Genomic DNA, 18406 nt, shown 5'->3' with positions numbered 1-18406 from the left:
TCAGATCAGAAAAACATTTTTAAGAGTGTTAATATCAAATCTGAGGAGGAATGTAGAAAAACAAGAACTTTCATACAATATTGGTGAGTTTAAACTAATAAAAGAATGACAAAGAGCACTTTGGAATAAATAAATACATAAATAAGTAGGATACTTATGACTTGGCAAGTTTTCTTCAAAAAGCATTACCTAGAAAAATACTTGCAAATGAACATATGAATGCTCACTTTTTTTTTGTAGTGGCAAAATATTAAAAACAGCCGAACCTTTCAACAAATGGAGAATAAATGAGCTATATTCACATAGTGAACTACTATATAAGAGTAAAAATGAATAGATGGTTGAAATCACCATACACTAAATTTTAAAAAGGAATCAGAGATAGAAATTTATATGCTAAAACCAGTTATTTCAGGTTCATAAACAGGCACAATGTTACTTTATGAGTGCATATATATGTATATATGGCATATATATATGGCAAATGTATGAAAAACATGATCGGTAAGTAACAAATTTATGATTAATTGTTACTTTCAGGAATGAGGGAAAGGATTACCATCAGGGTGGTGTTATACAGTATGCTCCAACTACATCTTTAATGTGTTATTTCTTTTTTAAAAAATGTATGGAAGCATAAATTATTACAATTTTATAGAACTGGGAGGTACGTATATGAAGAGCTCATATAGTGGAGGAAGACAGGCTGACAAATAAGCAAAACGCAGATGTCAGATGGCAATAAATGAGGTAAAGAAAATAAAAGAGAAAGGGACCAGGGAGAGTAGTCAGGGAATGCCTCTAGTGAGGGTTACTGATAGCAAAACTCCAAAGTGGGTGGGCTTTAGGGGTGCTGTGTGGGACTAACTGTTCCTGACAGAGGCGCTAGCACATCAAAGCCCCTGAGGGTAAGCATGTGTCTCATGTCTGAGACATAACTAGGTGGCCTATGTAGCTCATTTAAATATATATGCCTCTAAGTATGTAACACAGGCTAACTCTTAAATGGAAAGGCTTCTTGTTGCTGATTTTTTATCTAATAGCTGCCACAGATTATCTACAGTGTTATTTGCTGAATGGGTCTGAAGAAATTGGAAGTGGGACAAGTACAATATTCATTTATTCAAAGGGCTAATCATTTAAAGACAATTAGAAACTGTATCAATATATGATATATATATATATATCTGAACTCAAATTGCACGACAACAATCACCTTGAGCTGTGGCTTAAGAGAATTGCTAGGCTTCTCAAACACATGAGCTATTTCACAGTGTGAAGTTTCTGTAAGATAGGGAATCTGCCTTTATTTCCTGCCTGCCTCATATTCCCACATACCTCCCATGTGGAAATACAAGATTCCAAAACATATAAGGTACAGCAACTTGCCACAATCTAAGCAAACCACTTTCAAGAAATCCACAAACATTAAAACTGTGTCAACAACAAACTGGTAATACTGATAACTCAGAGTCCAGACAAAGGACCCTTATGCAACAACTGTAATAAAAATTATTATTTTATTTTATTTACTATCACTGAGTTCTTTTAGTAACTATAAGCACTTCTATCTGCTTAATGTTGTAAAAGACATCATAGCATAACAGCTTTGTTTTACTCTAATAGAGATAGTTTCTTCTCTTTGCAAGCTTTGTCTGCTTCTCAGAAATAAAGGAGAAAAAAACAAGCTGACTCCTAAGAGTTCTGTACCTTATCAGTTTGTGCGAAACATTTAAAAGTTAAAGTTTGCAAATAAACTTTTGAATTAAAGAATATTTCTATTTTTAAAAGGCTTTAATTAATATTATCTTCCCTTCCCCTCACTTTTTTCTATTTGTACACATCTTGATACTTCCAGTTCTCTACCAAATATCCTTTAAAAAACAGTATTTTGTTTTCATTTCTTTTTTTAGAGACAGGGAGCAAGAGGGCACATGCAAGTGACCAAGGAGAGAGAATCTTAAACAGGCTCTGCTTAGCCCAGAGCCTGAAACAGGCCTTGATTCTACGATCCTATCCTGGGATCACGACCTTAGCCAAAATCAAGGGTCAGATGTTCACCCAGGCACCCCTAAAAAAACAGTATTTTTTAAAGGTGCCCAAATTTCTGAAATTTGACATTTCTAGTCTCCACCCAAAATAGAATGTTTGTTCAGACCTACCTTCTTGCCCCTATGCAGACAATTCCTTAAAACCCAGTCAACTTCTAAATTTTTGATAAATGTACACTTTAAAGTCAGTTCTACAGACTTGACGTAAGAACAGAAAAAATCTCTAAGTGCTCTCTTAAGCTTCTAGTTCACTCATAGAGCAATCATAGTCAAGCACAAATAATTTAACTTTGCTGTGACACCACTACATCAGACAGAATAGCACTATAATAGGAACTGTAGCCACATTACCAGAGTCATGAGAACGCCAAGATCTCCATTCAAGACCTCCAACCTACATCTGCTCCTTTTATTTTTTAAAAATTTTTAACATTTATTTTGTTTTCTTTAGTATTTATTTATATTTTAGAGAAAAAGACAGTGTGCAAATGGGGGAGGGGCAGAGAGACAGTCACAGAATCTGAAGCAGGCTCTGAGCTATCAGCACAGAGCCTGACGTGGGGCTCAAACTCATAAACCATGAGATCATGACCTGAGCCGAAGTTGGCCGCTTAACAGACTGAGCCACCCAGGCGCCCCAACATTTATTTATTTTTGAGAGACAGAAGAGACAGATCATGAGAAGGGGAGGGGCAGAGAGAGAAGGACACACAGAATAGAAAGCAGGCTCCAGGCTCCAAGCTGTCAGCACGGAGCGCAGTGCAGGGCTTGAACCCACGAACTGTGAGATCATGACCTGAGCCAAAGTCAGACGCTCAACTGACTGAGTCACCCAGGCACCCCAAATATTTTTTTTTAACATTTACATCTGCTCCCTTTAAGTTGCAGTGAGACCAAGAAGCATTATAGACCAAAAATTACAAGGATGACAATGCCTTTTCAAACATGTACCTGGTCAGCACTCAGAGGGGTAAACAGTGGGTTTACTGGGGAAGACAGGAACTTATACCCAGGCTGAGAACTGCAGAGTCCTCATTACAGATTCAGATGACGACTATCCTGAAAGACTTGAACAAACTGTATACAAATATGAGGCCATTATAATGAAAAAAAGGAATGTTAATCACCAAAACTGTAATTCTATAGTGAGGATTACACTAATAAAAAATGAGGGTGGGGAACAATAGGAGTTCTTGCCCAGTGATCTACCTCAGTGCTCTATACTGTTCTTTAAAATCCTTCAATATCCATTAGAACAAAAGCTATTGGAGCAGGTTTTCATTCAGGAGCTTGGAAAAGTAAGCCCACCTTAATCAGTAAGTTGGAGGTAATGCTATATTTCTGCATGATAAAGTGGATCCAGTAAGTGTTTCCAAGTAATTCATGCTCCTTTCAGTAAGCGTTTGCTAATTATATGCTATGTACCTATCAATATACTAGCTACTGGGGGTAAAATAATAAAAACAGACTTGTGTCGTGCCCTCATGGGGTATACAGTATGACTGGAAACAAACAATGATAAACTAAAAACAGGAAAAAGAGAGAGGCAAAGGGGACAAGTGGTACCAAGGAATGGTACAGGATGCTATAGGAACCTACACACGGGGTGATGTGACCTCAGTAGGGAGATCTGGATGTATGCCTCTGGAAGCCATAAAGAGGTAGAGGCCTCCCATGCTCACTTTTAGTGACCATGAAGACCGTTTCCTCCTTATCACCCTGATATAAATCCTGATGTCTCCAACTACCTCCATCTTCTAGGTCAATCATGGAGTTCTTTGGCCTGAATAAAAGCATGCAGTTACAACTCAATTGGACCAGTGGGTTACTGGTCAGAGCACCCTCCATCCGTATAAACAACCTCTAGAAATGTCCCATTTATACCATTTCCTCTACCATCTTTCATGTTTAACTTCATAAAAGTAAAGTTCAAGGCTCAGACTCAGAAAAAGATCTGGGGTTCCATATTCCTTCTCCATTTCCACATACTTCAAGGAAAGAAAAGGAAAACTAAGATGGGACAGTAACTAAAATAAGCCTTCTCAGCATTCTTCTAATTTCTCCACCTCCAAATGTGACCCACTCCTACCAACCCCAGTGCTGATACTGTGTTGCTTGGAGAGAGATCCTTAATTAAATTTTAATTAGCTGGGCCAATGTTTTGTTTTTAACAATTAGATAAATAAATTTAATTACAGGGAATGATTTATAAGAATAAAGACGGTTTCATGGTTTACCTTTGGTCTCCAGTGATCCACCATAAAATGGAAGTAAGTTTTCTAGGTAGCCCAGTCTGGGTACCAGCTTCCTACACCTACAAGGCAGTTCCCTGAAACTGCCACTAGCCACACCAGTCTCCTCAGGCACTCCTTTCTTTCCTTAATCACCACCTGCATTCTGTCACTTAGCCTACTGCCAAGCCATGAGAAATACAGGCACTCTGAGTCAAGCCTAAGTATATTCAGTAATATTATAAAGTGACAAAGAAATATAAAAAACAGTTAAATAACTTCACTCTGCCCCCATTTCCCCATTCTGTAGAGACTAGATTTTCCTTCCCTTCCTATGTAAGAACAACTCAGCTGCGTATCAGAAAAGGAGTCTGGATGTGCAAAGCAAGTTTGAGGTGAGAGATGTAAACATAAAGGTTACTTATCTGGTTTTCTCTTCCAAATCTTCCACTCTGCTGCTTATCAGGTTAAACGATGACATGGGTCATCTGGCCTGATCACATGCACTGACAACTCTCCACCTCCTACCTCCTCAACGCCTCTTGCCTACTTTGCTCTTCTCTAGGGTCAAGTGAGTTAATTTGAGTTACCTGGAATCCAGCCGGCCTCACATCTCCTCAGCCAAAACCTAGCTGCTTTTGGAGAGAAGGGAAAGGTTGAGCTCTACTTACATTCACCTAGGACTATCTCTTAACACTGGCACAGAGAGGTGTTGTCATAGCAAATTCATCCTCCCCTAAGATCATGTCTCAGGCTCTCATCAAAGCAACTAAGTTTCCAGGGCAGAGAAGGCCAAAGGTTACAGCTTAACTGCTTGTTCATATGCATTCTTGACAATGCCTCTGCTCCTGATGTAGGGGAGCCCTAAGAGCTATTAGGGATCCCTCTCAGGATCTGGACCTCACGGAGGCTCATGGTGCAAACTAATGGCAATGAATGATCTTAGCCATCTGGGTGGGGCGAAGGACCTTAAAACTAAAACACCAAAGCCTAACAGGCCTTGCCTGCTATCAGTAACTAATGTGTGCTATACAGCAAATTTACAAAGTCAAAGATACATGATTACTTGCCTTCTAACAAAGTATCCAGTTTTTTAAAAACTCTTCTACACCCAGCTTCTGTTCTTAAATTGTCTAATCCTTTGCCTGAATATATACTTTAACATTAAGAATTTGCCTTTGCCCACTTAAAAAGCCATTATGAAATAAATGCCACGATGTTTATTTTGATGTTTATCTCCACTTGCTATTTATTCTAGGGTATCCATATTAGAATATAAAAACCCAGACCAGAGAACTTGGTCAAAGAATCTCTAAAGATCCTTCTAATTCTATGATCTATGTTAGCACAGTACAACAGGACTTTTAGTTATACGGTCTTTGTTCCCAAGTGCTTATGGTGGTGTGCCCAGAATGGGGGAAATGTGAAATTGCTATATACTAAACATTAAACAAATAAAATCCTTTCTACAAAATTATGGCTAGAAATTTAAAAATAATTATAGTAACCCTTCATCCCCTCTCCTATCTTTCTCCTGCCTGAGCCCTCATTTCTAAGACCCCTCTCTTAACTAATGTTAAGGCAACACTGGAGCAAATATATAAGCAGGAGACATGTGGGCAGCCTCCTTCTTCAAGTACTTTTGGCCATATGAGGATTCCAACCAGATAAAAATTAGTATACATTTCTGTAGTCCAGATACGTTAGATAACTGTATAGTAGCAGAAAATCCCCAACATCTCATTGACTTACAACAGAAGTTTTAACCATGCTCATGTAACAGGTCCAACATAGCTGTCATCCAATCCAAGTTGTTGAAGCAACTACCAGCTCTGGCATTGCCACTCGATGGTGCTAGAACGAAACAGAATGTGGGAATACCTCACTGGTCTAAAGCTTCCATCCCAAAATGACACATTTCACTTCTCACATTTTACTGATCCAGGCAGGTCACATGGTCAAACTTGCTTCAGGGGAGTAGGGAAATGCAATCCCAACATGGTCCCAGGAGCAGAGAACCAAGATGTTTCGAACAGCCTTAACGAAAACAGCTTTAATTCTACCATCCATTACATGTTTATTCAACAAAACCTTACTGCATGCTCACCATATGCCAGACACTGTTTTAGGCATTAAGATATAGCAGGGGTCAAAATAGGTTAAAAAAACAAATACCCTAACCTCATGGAGCACATACTCCCAGATCACTGTGGTAGATTCCTCCCCATCCCACTAATATTTCTTCCCCATTTTCTTTCTTTTTTTTTAAAATTCTTAATGTTTTTTAATTTTATTTTTGAGAGAGAGAGAGACAGTGTGCGCAGGGGAGGGTCAGAGAGAAGGAGACACAGAATCCGAAGACAGGCTCCAGGCTCTGAGCTAGCTGTCAGCACAGAGCCCGACATGGGGCTCGAACCCACGAATCATGAGATCAGGACCTGAGCCGAAGTCGGACACTTACCTGACTGAACCACCCAGGCGCCCTCTATTTTCTAGTAGTAGTCTTCCTTCCCTTGTCTTAGGGCATCCTTCCCCAGTCTAGTCTAATCTCTAATCTTCAGATCCCTCTGTACTTCCAGGCATCATTCACCTCCCTTTTGTTGCATGTAGCTTTATTTTAAAGTAAAAGGCTTGAGATTCAATTGCTTTATTAACACTTTCTGAGCATAGTACCTGGCACTTAGTAGGTATTTTAGAAACTGTACTGAGAGGGCACGCCTGGGTGGCTCAGTCAGTTAAGCGTCCAACTTTGGCTCAGGTCATGATCTCACGGTTTGTGAGTTCAAGCCCCACATTGAGCTCTGTGCTGAAAGCTCAGAGCCTGGAGCCTGCTTCAGATTCTGTCTCCCCCTCTCTCTGCCCCTCCCATGCTCATGCTCTGTCTCTCAATAATAAATAAACGTTAAAAATATTTTTTAAAAAGAAACTGAGCCGCCCAGCTAGCTCAGTCGGTAGAGCATGAGACTCTTAAAAAGAAACTGTACTGAGTAAATTAATGCAAACAGCATATTGTATTTGATAGTAGAAAGTTTTGGAGAAGATAAGTTCTACCCTCAATTTTTTCAGAATCTGATCATACTCTGACCTACCACAGAGGAACATCAGTGACGACTCCCAGATCTACTACTTTGCTTTCCAAGGAAGCATTCCCCCTGAGGAGCCTCCCCCTATGGTAAACACATAGGATTGTCAACACATCAAAAAAGCCCACTCAGGGGTGGGGGGCGGGGGAGTCAGCTTTATTAGAGTGCCTTTTTTGTTGTTGTTGAGGTAGTAAGAGGTGGTTGTACCACTGAAACAGTGTCTCATATTAGTAGACAAGTAGGATTCTATAAAAAGTCCTATTAGTCCATGTGATACCAAGAAGGTATCATAAGGATATGTGAGACCTTGACATTATTCTGATTATTCTTCAGTCCATCCCAGCAGGCTCTATGGCATTTAGCACCAAAGCTTTCCAGACTGCACATTAAATATAACTGCTGTCACTTTTCAGCTAACCCTGGTGAGGGTATGAAGAAGGCCATACAAAACACTTCTGTATCTCATCAAATGGACAGAACCACATACTTGATTGGAGGGTACCCAATTTTTTGGGTAAAAAATGGAATCAGAATGGCATATAACGTTCCTAGACCATCTTTCCTCCTTTTGTTTCTCATTTTCTCCAAGGCTGAACAAAGCTTACAAGATTAAAAAAACACAGTATAAGTTTCCTATGAGATTCACTCTAAAGTTTGGCTCTACTGAAAAATTCCTGTCTGGGTTCATTAAGCCCATATTAAAAGGGGAAAAAAATGAATTAAAGAGATCTGACATCTAGTTGAGGATTTAAGGCTAAAGTAGCTGTATATCAAAGTAGTTCACATTTCTAGGCCTCAGTTCCTCATCAGGAAAATGATGTAGGCAAATTACATGACTACTATGACCTCTTCCAGCTCTAAAGTTTTATAATTTTTTAAAGTTTATTTATTTATTCTGAGTGTGAGTGGGGGAGGGGCAGGGAGAGAGGGAGAGAGAGAAAATCCCAAGCAGGCTCCGTGCTGCCAGTGCAAACCCCAATGCAGGGCTTGAACCCATGAAACCGTGAGATTATTACCTGAGCTGAAATCAAGAGGTGATGGTTAACCGACAGAGTCACCCAGAGGCCCCAAAAGTTTTAGAACTTTAATTTTCACTTCTGATTAGAATGCAGAAAATTCCAAGACACTATTATTCTCATCCTATAAACCACGACAAGCTGAATAAGCTACAATATTGTAGTTTTTTTAAAAACCCAACAGAAAAACTAAAGATGCAAAGAAAGCTAAATAATTCTAAAGAAATTTCTTTAATTATTATTTTTGAGAGAGGGGGGTAAGAGACAGAGCAGAAGCAGGAGAGGGGCAGAGAGAGAGAATCCAAAGCAAGCTCCAGGCTCTGAGCTGTTAGCACAGAGCCCAAAACAGGGCTCGAACCCACGAACCATGAGATCATGACCTGAGCTGAAGTTGGTCACTTAACCGACATGAGCCACCCATGTGCCCCAAAGAAATCTAAATAAATTCTAGAAAATATTAAGCCCTTCATAAAAGAAGGCAAGGTAAGTTAATTTATGGCTAACAAAACTGGGAAGAAACCAACCAAATTTAAAGCCAACCTCAATAGCTACATGTGGTTTCAGATAACAGATTAGAATTCAGAAGAAGCCCAGGTTCAAGTTCCACCTGCCAATTCTTCCCCACAGGTCCTCACCAAGAGCAAAAGTCTGAGGTGAGGGCAAGGCAGAAAAGCTGAGAGAGAATCTCATGAAGCATATGGGCCTCGACCACATCCAAGGCAGCTGCCCTCTGAGGGCGGTGATAGGGGACAAGTCAGGAAACAATGCATTCTGAGTACAAGGCAGATGTTCTTCCTCAAGTAAATAAATAGGGCAAAAACACAAAATAAAGAAAACCTGAAGTGGTACTAGAAAGCAAAGAGTCTGAAGAGCTAGCAGCTAAGCTGAACAGATTCAGAAAGCTGACAGGGTAGAAATATATGAAGAGATAATCAACACAGACTTTCCAAAACTGACAAAAGACACCAACTCACAGACTCAAGAACTCAATGCACTGCAAGCAAAATAAATATAAAGAAATCCATAACTATGCAGATCATAGCCAAATTGTTGAAAATGGAGGGGGAGAGGGAAAAAAAAAAACTCTTAAAAGTGACCAGGTAAAAAAGAGTTAAGTATATATTAGAGAAGAATGGATATGATAGCTGATTTATCACTAGAAATGATGAAAACCAGAAAACAATAGAAGGTCATCTTTCAAGTGCCAAAAAAAGGAAATACTAACCCAGAATTCTATATCTAGGGAAATACATTTCAAAAATGAAGATGAAATAAAATTTTCAAAGAGACAAAAGTGAGAAGAATTTGTCTTAGACTTTTGCTAAAGAAATGCTAAAAGTTCTTGGATTGAAGGAAAATGACAACAAATGGAAGCTGCAGAAAGGAACAAAATCTCCCGAAAGGGTAAATAACCAGGGAATATAAAAAAATCTCAAAACAAAACAAAAACATCTACATGTTTAAATGTCTTCAAGAGACTACTGATTATTTAAAGCAACAATAATAATGTAACATGGGGTTTACAGCACATGTAGAAATAAATTATAAGATGACAAGAACACAAAGTGCTGGAAAGAGGTTGAACTGAATCACGCAATTCTAAAGTTTACAGAATTGGTGAAGTAATTTATATTATTTTTAAAAGACGGTGGTGGTGCCTAGGTGTCTCAGTAAACCAGCAATTATACGGCTTCGGCTCAGGGCATGACCTCGCAGTTCATGGGTTCGAGCCCCACGGCAGACTCTTTGCTGACAGCTCACAGCCTGGAGCCTGTCTTCGAATTCTGTGTCTCCCCATCTCTCTGACCCTCCCCTGTTCACGCTCGCTCGCTCTCTCTCTCAAAAACAAATAAAACGTTAAAAAAAATTTTAAATAAATAAATAGACTGTGATAACTGTAAAAGGCTCATGGGTTTTCCTTAAATACCGTCTTCCTTTTTTGGTCATTATGTTTACTTAATAACATGGCCATCAATGGAGAGTGAAAGGAAGGGGAAAAAAAGAAAACAAAATAAATCACCAACTGCAAGTAATGACTTATTTTGTCAAGAGGTTTTTTTGTACTTTTACATCAATCATAATATAAACCAATACCTTAACATCATAGATTCACTGGAAATTCCAAAGGAAATGGAAATTAACCATATTAAGATAAATATACATATTTTAGTTGAAATAACAAACTTGATTAAGAAGGTATTACATGGGAAGTTTTGTACTGGACATATATTTTTACTAAATCCTAACAATATTGTAAAATGGATTTTATAACTTTTATCTCAGAATTTAAATAATGCATTCAATATCACACATCAATGAAAGAGCCATGATTTGAATCTCTGGTTGTAAACTAAAGCCCATGACTTTCTCTCAAATAATATGCTTTTTTTTTTTTTTTGACCAGTACACACTCCACCACCTCTTAGAGAACACAGTATATTTCCTATAGACAGGACACTCTTCTGTATAACCAAAACGTAGTCAGGATCAGGAAATTAACAATGATATAATACTATCATCTAATACTCAGGTCCCATTTAAGTTTCTGCAATTATACCAATAATGTACTTGAGAGCTAAAGGACCCACGCCAAAATCATATTACAATGACTACAACACAATCTTTAATATACTTTTTCCCTTTAGAAGCTTAAAGGTATCAAACATTTTCTATAGTCCACAAAAATGTACTGAGTACCTGGCATTTGTCAGGCACTATTTGATGGTACAATGATAATAAGACAGCCAAGGTTCTTCTGCTTCCAAAGAGTTTACATTCTAGTCTACGATCTAGTGAGGACAGATTATCAAACAAATAACATGACTCCAGATTTATCTAAGTGCTATGACTGGGTGGCTGGGAAATGACCATCTAAGAAGCTGAAATCTAAATGAGAAGGTATCAGCATTGCTGAGAGTTGGGCAAAGAGCATTCATTCGAGAGAAAACAGCAAAAACAACCTAAAGCAGGATAGAACTTGGTATTCTGGAGGAAATGATGGCAATGTAGCCACAGCATCCTGAGCAAAGAGAGGGGGGAGTGATGTGGAGTTAAGACTAGACAAGTAGAAAAAAACACATGAGGCAAGATTCTGAATTTTATAAGTGCAAAGGTAAGCTATGAAGGATTTAAGCAGACAACTGGCACAGTTTCATTTACATTTTAAAAAGATGAATTCTGGCTTACTCGTAGGAGAATGGACTGAAGATAATATAGTGAAAGTAGAACCAGTTAAAAGCTATTTCAGTTGGCCAAGTAAGATGATGGTCGCTAAAAGTAGGATGGTAGCATTAAAGATGTAAAATAGGGGAGAGATTCAAGTAATATTCTGGAAACAAAGAGAACCTGGTGATAGATTAGATTTGGGAGAAAAGGGAGAGGATTTAAGGACAACACCTAGGTGTCAATTACTGAGATGGGAAAGACTGGAAGAAGAGGAATATGGGAAAAAGTTCTATTTTTGATATGTTAAGCCTGTTTACATACTGTCTAGGTAACTGAGTGGTAATATCAAGCACACAACTGGATAATGTGTCTGGAGCTCAGGTGAGAAGTCTAAATGTAAATCTGATAATTTTTCACATGTAGGTAGTACTTAAGCTGAATGAGACCAGTGAGGGAAAAGAATTTAGAAAGGGTAGAGGAGAGGCCCAGAACTAAACTCTGGGATATGCCAATATGCGCAGGCAGGTAGAGGGCAGAAGCCTGTAAAAAATTATAACAAGGTGTGAGATAGGAGGAAAAACAAAAAGAATATACGTCTCATAAGCTAAGAAAAGTAGGTGAATATGCAGAAAACAGCGGTCAACTACACTGAATTCTATCACAAGATCCAGTAAGATGAATTTGGTAAAGCAAAGTCACTGGTATCTTGATTAGAGCAATTTCATACGGTGAAGATGGTGATAGAAGCCAGTCTAGAAAAGGCTGAGGAACAAAGGCTAAAGAGAGCACACAAAGACAACCTTGAAAATTTGCTTGAAAGAGGATTAGAGAAATGAGAAGTTAGACAGTAGCTAGAGGAGAATGTGGAATTGGGAGAGGGTATGTAACAGATTTCTATGGACACACTGTTCAATATGGTAGCCAATCAGCCACATACATATGGCTACTGAACAAATTCGATTAGAGGGCTGAGAAACTGATCTTTTTATCCTCAATAAATTTTTATTTAAATAGCCACATGTGGTCAGTGGCTACCACATTAGATAGTACAGTTCAGAGCACATTTATATACTAATAAAGATGACCCAGTAAAAAGGCCAAAATTCATCATGATACAAGCAAGAGAGGAGTCCTTAAGAAGTCAAAAGAAGGAATCCAGAGTTCAAGTGGAAGAATCTACAAGGGGTATGATATGAGTAAAGCAAAGCATGAAGTTACAGTAACCAGTGGGAATCAATAAAATTTTAAATCAGAGTATGTCTTAAGCCTGGTTGAAATCTCAAGCATAAGTCTAAATTACAGAAGGCCATAAAAGCTAATCAGGAGGTCTTAGGAAGGAAATTTATAGCTACTAAGTATATATTAAGTGCCAGGCATTTTCTAAGTGACAAATTATTTCTGCTACTCAGAATGAGTACTGTGCAAACCTTATTTTACCAACAAGAGTACTGATACTTGGAGACGGAAAGCAACTTTGCTGAAATCATACACATAGTAAATGTCTAGATTTGGACACAGGCCAGTCTGATTTACTTTACGATTAGATTTTTCCCCCTGCCAAAGGTGGGAGGTTGAGAACCAATGTTTCTGCACCTGGAAATAATATGAAAATGGCTGGGGTGCCCTGAGTGGCTCATTCAATTAAGCCACTGACATCGGCTCAGGTCATGATCTTGCAGCTTCTGAGTTGAAGTCCCATATGGGGCTCCCTGCTGTTCAGTGCAGGGCCCCCTTCAGATCTTGTCACCCACTCTTTCTGCCCCTCCTCTCCCTCTCAAAAAGAAATAAAACATTTTTTTATTAATGGCAGATCAATCTGGCAGCTACCAACAAGTGCTAACAAGCCTGGAGGTACTAGGCCAGAGGCAAAAACTGTCCTCTCCATGCTATCAACAAGATAATTAAAGAACATTTAATTTTTTTAATTTTTAAATTTAAAATTTTTTAATGTTTACTTTATTATTTTTGAGCTAGTGAGACAGAGTGTGAACAGGGGAGGGGCAAGAGATAGAGGGAGGCACAAAATCCAAAGCAGGCTCCAGGCTCTGAGCTGTTAGCACAGAGCCCAACGCAGGGCTTGAACTAAGAATCACAAGATCTTGACCTGAGTGAGCCTAAGTCGAATGTTTAACTGACTGAGCCACCCAGGCGCCCCTTTAATTTTTTTAACCTGAATGAAAATATCTTTATTGAGACAAACAGGAAAACATACATTCTTGAAACTTAGATTATCTACTAAATACAAGAGTATCAATCAGAAAACTGACAGTGCTTTAAATTAACCACTAAAATCATATCTGGGTACAATGGAAAAGCAGGCAGTTAGAAACCAACCATCTTTCCAATTTGCAAATGAAGAAAGAAATTCTTTTTTAATGTGTATTTATTTTGAGAGAGTGAGTGAGTGGGAGTGGCGGCGGAGGCAGAGAGGAAGAGAGAATCCCAGGCAGGCTCTCTGCTGTCAGCCCACAGGCCTACATGGGCGGGGTGGGGCTCAATCTCACCGTGAGATCATGACCTGAACTGAAATCAAGAGTTGGCTGCTCAACCAAGTGAAGCATCCAGGCGCCCCAGGAAGGAAATTATTAAACTGAGCCTAATCAATTATTAAATTACATCTCAGATTATTTTAAATTTAGTACAGGCAAAAATAATATAGATCTGAGCTGTTCAATATGGTAGCCACTAGCTACAATGCAGCTATTTAAATGTAATTAAAATTAAGTTAAACATTCAGTTCCTCAGGTGCACTAGCCACTATAAAGCCCTCAGTAGGCACATGTGGCTAGTGGCTACCTCACTGGACAGCAAAGAACACTTCCATCATCACTGAAAGTTCTATTAAACAATGATTAATTAGACCTTCAATTGTCCTTTTTCCTTTTTTCAGGGGACCCAATAAAATGAGCAACTCAGAAGACCTGAATTTTCCAAATCAGTCACTAACCAGCTAAGCAATTAAGTATGCATTATTTAGCAGCGCTTCTAGATATGAATGTGCATTTGAATCACCTGAGAATCCTGTGAAACTGTAGATTCTAATTCAGTAGGTCTTGGGATGGGGTCGAGAATTCTGCACTAACAAATTCTTAGGTGACATTAATACTGCTGGTTCAGAAATACTTTTGAGTACTAGGACGTTAGTTCTCTCCAGACCTCGGTTTCCTCAGCTATCATTTACCTGGGGTAAGATAATGGCCATAACCCCTCTGTAAATGCTAATATTTTATAGTTTGTACAGAATTCAATGCAGACATTTCACTCTCAGCAGAGGAAGTTTCTTCCTTCAAGTATTCTAACAAACAACTTTTGTGCTATCCTTTTTTCCCATGAAATGACATACTAGATTTAAATGAAAATCAATGGAAAAATCTGATTTGCCATATAAACATTCAATCTCTGTACAACTTTACATCCTTAAATGGATTTAAAAGGCTGACATGTAGGAAAGACAAACTTTTTAAGAACCATCAGCGGGGCACACTATGTTTTCTAAATACACAGCTTATGGAAGAAAAAAATTGATGCTGGACCCAGCCTACATACCACTATCACCTTAAAAGCATCAGCTCCACTTGAAAAGCAACTCCCTGGAAAAAACCATTAACTACAATAACATTACGCTGTTTTGTTTTTGTAAAGTTTCAGTCAGGTCTCTGAGCAATAATACAGACCAAAATCCCCATACTACGAGCAAGCTACAGAGTAATATAACAGCCCACAAAACCGGCTGAAGGAGCTGACAAGGGGCAGCCAACAATGCCATTAAGAACTTACTTTTGAGACATCTTTCTATTTTAACAGGAGCCCTAGAGTAACACATGATTCAAATGGGCAACGTGAACAATGAACTGGACCGCAGTGGACTGCTCACTGTTTAATAAGGATCTTATAGAAAGAAGACAGGCTAAAATATCCAGTTTGTTCATAAATTCTGATTAGGCATGACAGGTAATTACCTATACTCTTAAAAAAAAAAAAAAACTGGGGTCTGCAGTCAGTTAAGCATCTGACCCTTGATCTCAGCTCAGGTTAGGATTTCATGTGAGTGTGAGCCCAACATCTGCTCTGTGCTGATGGCACGGAGCTTGCTTAGGATTCTGTCTCTCCCTCGCTCTCTGCCCCACCCCTGCTTGTGCGCTCATGCTTTCTCAAAATAAATAAATAAACTTAAAAAAAATTTTTTTTAACCCTGGAAATACATGTTCAACCTCTAGGTGATAGGACGTTTTGAAAATCTACAATACTCTTTTACATATGTATTTTTTTATTTCCTTTAGTAGGATATATAAAGTTTAAATTAAACTTTATTAAATTTCTATATAAATCATGCAAGGATCATCCAAAATCTTTCCAAAGATTTAATTGACATTAACAATACACTTTACTACCTATAAAACTCTTCAAATAAATCACTTTGAGAAGAAAACCTAGGGGCTGGGGAGTTTTTTCTTCTCGTTTTTAAAACAAACTGCTATTCTCAATCTTCCCCCCCCCCATCTTATTTTAAGCCAACCTGCTAAATGGTGGCTTTCAAAAATCCGTCAAAATATCTTATCACCAAATTTCAGTTTGAGTCCTAAATTTGGAACCTTACATTCTGCTTGTCTTTAAAAAAGACTGATGGGGGCTCCTGGCTGTTTCAGTCAGTGGAGTATGGGACTCTTGACCTCAGGGTTGTGAGTTCAAGCCCCACGTTGGGTGTAGAGACTACTTAAAAATACAAAAATAAAAAATAAACTTGGGGGAGAAAAAGGACTGAGGAAAAAGTGCCTATAATAATTCCTACTTCAAGTTGTCTTTTAAAACAGAAACTTCATGTAGACAGGAGAAAGCACTATGTATAACTCTATCAGAGTGAAATGCTCATGTTCAGAGCTATATCCAATTAATATTTCTGCACCTTTACAACACTTATTTAAACTAATTTCTAGATATTAAAGATAACTTTTACATTACCAATGAGAACATATGGTTAATTTCTACCCACACCATAAAAGTTCCATCTTTTTATATAATCCTTAAATCTTTCTTAATAATCAGGGAAAAACTTTTAGTATCAAACATTTAATTGTAGCAACTGGCCAATAATTAGCTTTACCTTTCCTCTCAACAAATGTTATAAAATTCCACCTGTAGGTTATATGATCTTCTTTTAAATGCAATTTAAGAAGCCATTATTCTTAAAGAAACTGTGGCTCCTCTTGAGAGAATTATGATGTGGACAGAAACATTTTAGCCCTATCATTTAAAAAAAATACAGTGTATATAAAAAAAAAAAAAAAGAAGGGCCACGTAGCAGTTGTGGGCAGTATGAGTCATCACCCAACTCAAAACTTGCCACACTTCTAAGCTTCCTCCTACCAGACCCCATCCCCTTCGGTAATGTACCCTGAGTCAGCAAACCCTACTATTTTGTCAGTTATGAATTCTCACGATGCTTTAATGAACTTATGCAAAACACTGCAACACATTTAGTACTAACACTTGTCATCAGAACATGTGCTGTTTCTATTGCAAAATTAACTCATCTTCATATCAATCTTCTTTAGATTCTTTCTTAATCAGAGTAGCCATACACTGCATTTAATCCTCTTTTGCAAGTAACCAAACTTCAAAATATGATCATATATAAAGGTTTTTATAAACAATTCCCTATTTCCCAGAGATTTTTTTTTCTGAGCAGTTACATCTAAATAATAAAACATGTCCTGCTCAAATCTGGCATATTTCCTAGATGACAGCAATTACTGAATTTAGAATACCAATAAGCAATTTTACAAGTTTTACCAGGCAATTCTTACTCAGTGATGTAACATATATATGTGAAAGGACTTTACACTCCCTGGCACATAGCAAGCAAGCCCTTCATAAACGTGTTTGAACAACTACTCATTATAGATGTTAGAGATTCATCCACCCTATTCAAAATTTTTTCACACAGTAAAATCTGACATTTTTAAGAATAAACTCTAGAAGCTGTTCCTTTTCAGGGCCAGGCCCTATTTGGACCCTACATTCTTCTTGTCAAATTACTCTTTCCATCTCAGTTTCCCAACGTTGAAGAAAGAATTATGTCCAATCAGAACTTTAAAACATAACAAGACTAGAAGAATCAAGCAATCAGAAAATTACTCTGAAGCTCTTTGCGCTCCATTTTGTCCCCTGTTAATTTTTTTCCCTTGACACATCATCTTGTATCGTTAAAACAGCTAATACTGACTTTTAACAGCATTTTTAGCATTGAAAAAAAACCATGAATTTTGCTGCAAACGCAGTAAGGCTTCTAATTTCACCACTTCACTGGGTCTTTGCCAATGAGCAAGCAGAAGAAAAATAAAACAGGAAAGGAATCAAAAAGATCCTGCTTCACAGAGCTCCCACATAATACCTGAACCAGTTGAGTCTCACTAAACCAAGGAACAAAGGAGGCCAAAAAGATCTTTACTTTTCAACGCCCCTCACCAAGTCAGATAAAAACGCACAGCCAAGTGATGAGGTCCTTTTTAGTGAACTGACAAAACAAGTTTCCATTTGGGTACTTTCACAGACCAATGCTCCAAGTCCCCAACGCATCTAAGGAAAGGCTGCAGTAGGGCGGGGGACGGGGAGTGGGGAGGTGGGAGGAAAGAAATTAGGAATTCCGACTCAGACAAGTTTTCTGTACCTCATTTACAGCTAGGACTCAAAACTTGGGCAGAGGACTTCGGGGCTCTGAGACCAGCCGGTGAGTGCTGCGCGCTACGCAATTCGCCGAGTCCACTGGAGACTTTGCCCGGCCGGAGTCAGCTGAGGCCGAGTCACCGGAGTGGGATGGGGGAGGAGACGCGGGAGCATTTCGAAGGCAGCGTGCCAGGAAG

At 38.5% G+C, this 18406-nt stretch overlaps 1 protein-coding gene across 5 annotated transcripts in view; it reads right to left on the bottom strand.

Moving 5' to 3' along the window:
• MAPK6 (mitogen-activated protein kinase 6) overlaps positions 1-18406 on the bottom strand; it is a 37577-nt gene that overhangs the window by 18705 nt on the left and 466 nt on the right. The window contains exons 1-2 of one of the 5 annotated variants that reach the window (XM_029950288.1): positions 18214-18400; positions 6035-6136 (exon numbers count right to left, since the gene is read on the bottom strand). The exons of 1 other annotated variant lie outside the window; for it this stretch is intronic. The gene's annotated coding sequence lies outside the window, so the exon portion shown is untranslated. Of the gene's footprint in view, positions 1-3002; positions 3105-6034; positions 6137-18213; positions 18401-18406 lie in introns of those variants that run through there. 3 more of the 5 variants (XM_029950287.1, XM_029950286.1, XM_029950290.1) reach the window with 3 other exon arrangements.

Source organism: Suricata suricatta, chromosome 9, assembly GCF_006229205.1.
Source record: "Suricata suricatta isolate VVHF042 chromosome 9, meerkat_22Aug2017_6uvM2_HiC, whole genome shotgun sequence".
Classification (NCBI taxonomy): domain Eukaryota; kingdom Metazoa; phylum Chordata; class Mammalia; order Carnivora; family Herpestidae; genus Suricata; species Suricata suricatta.
This window is presented reverse-complemented; position numbering and strand designations above follow the sequence as displayed.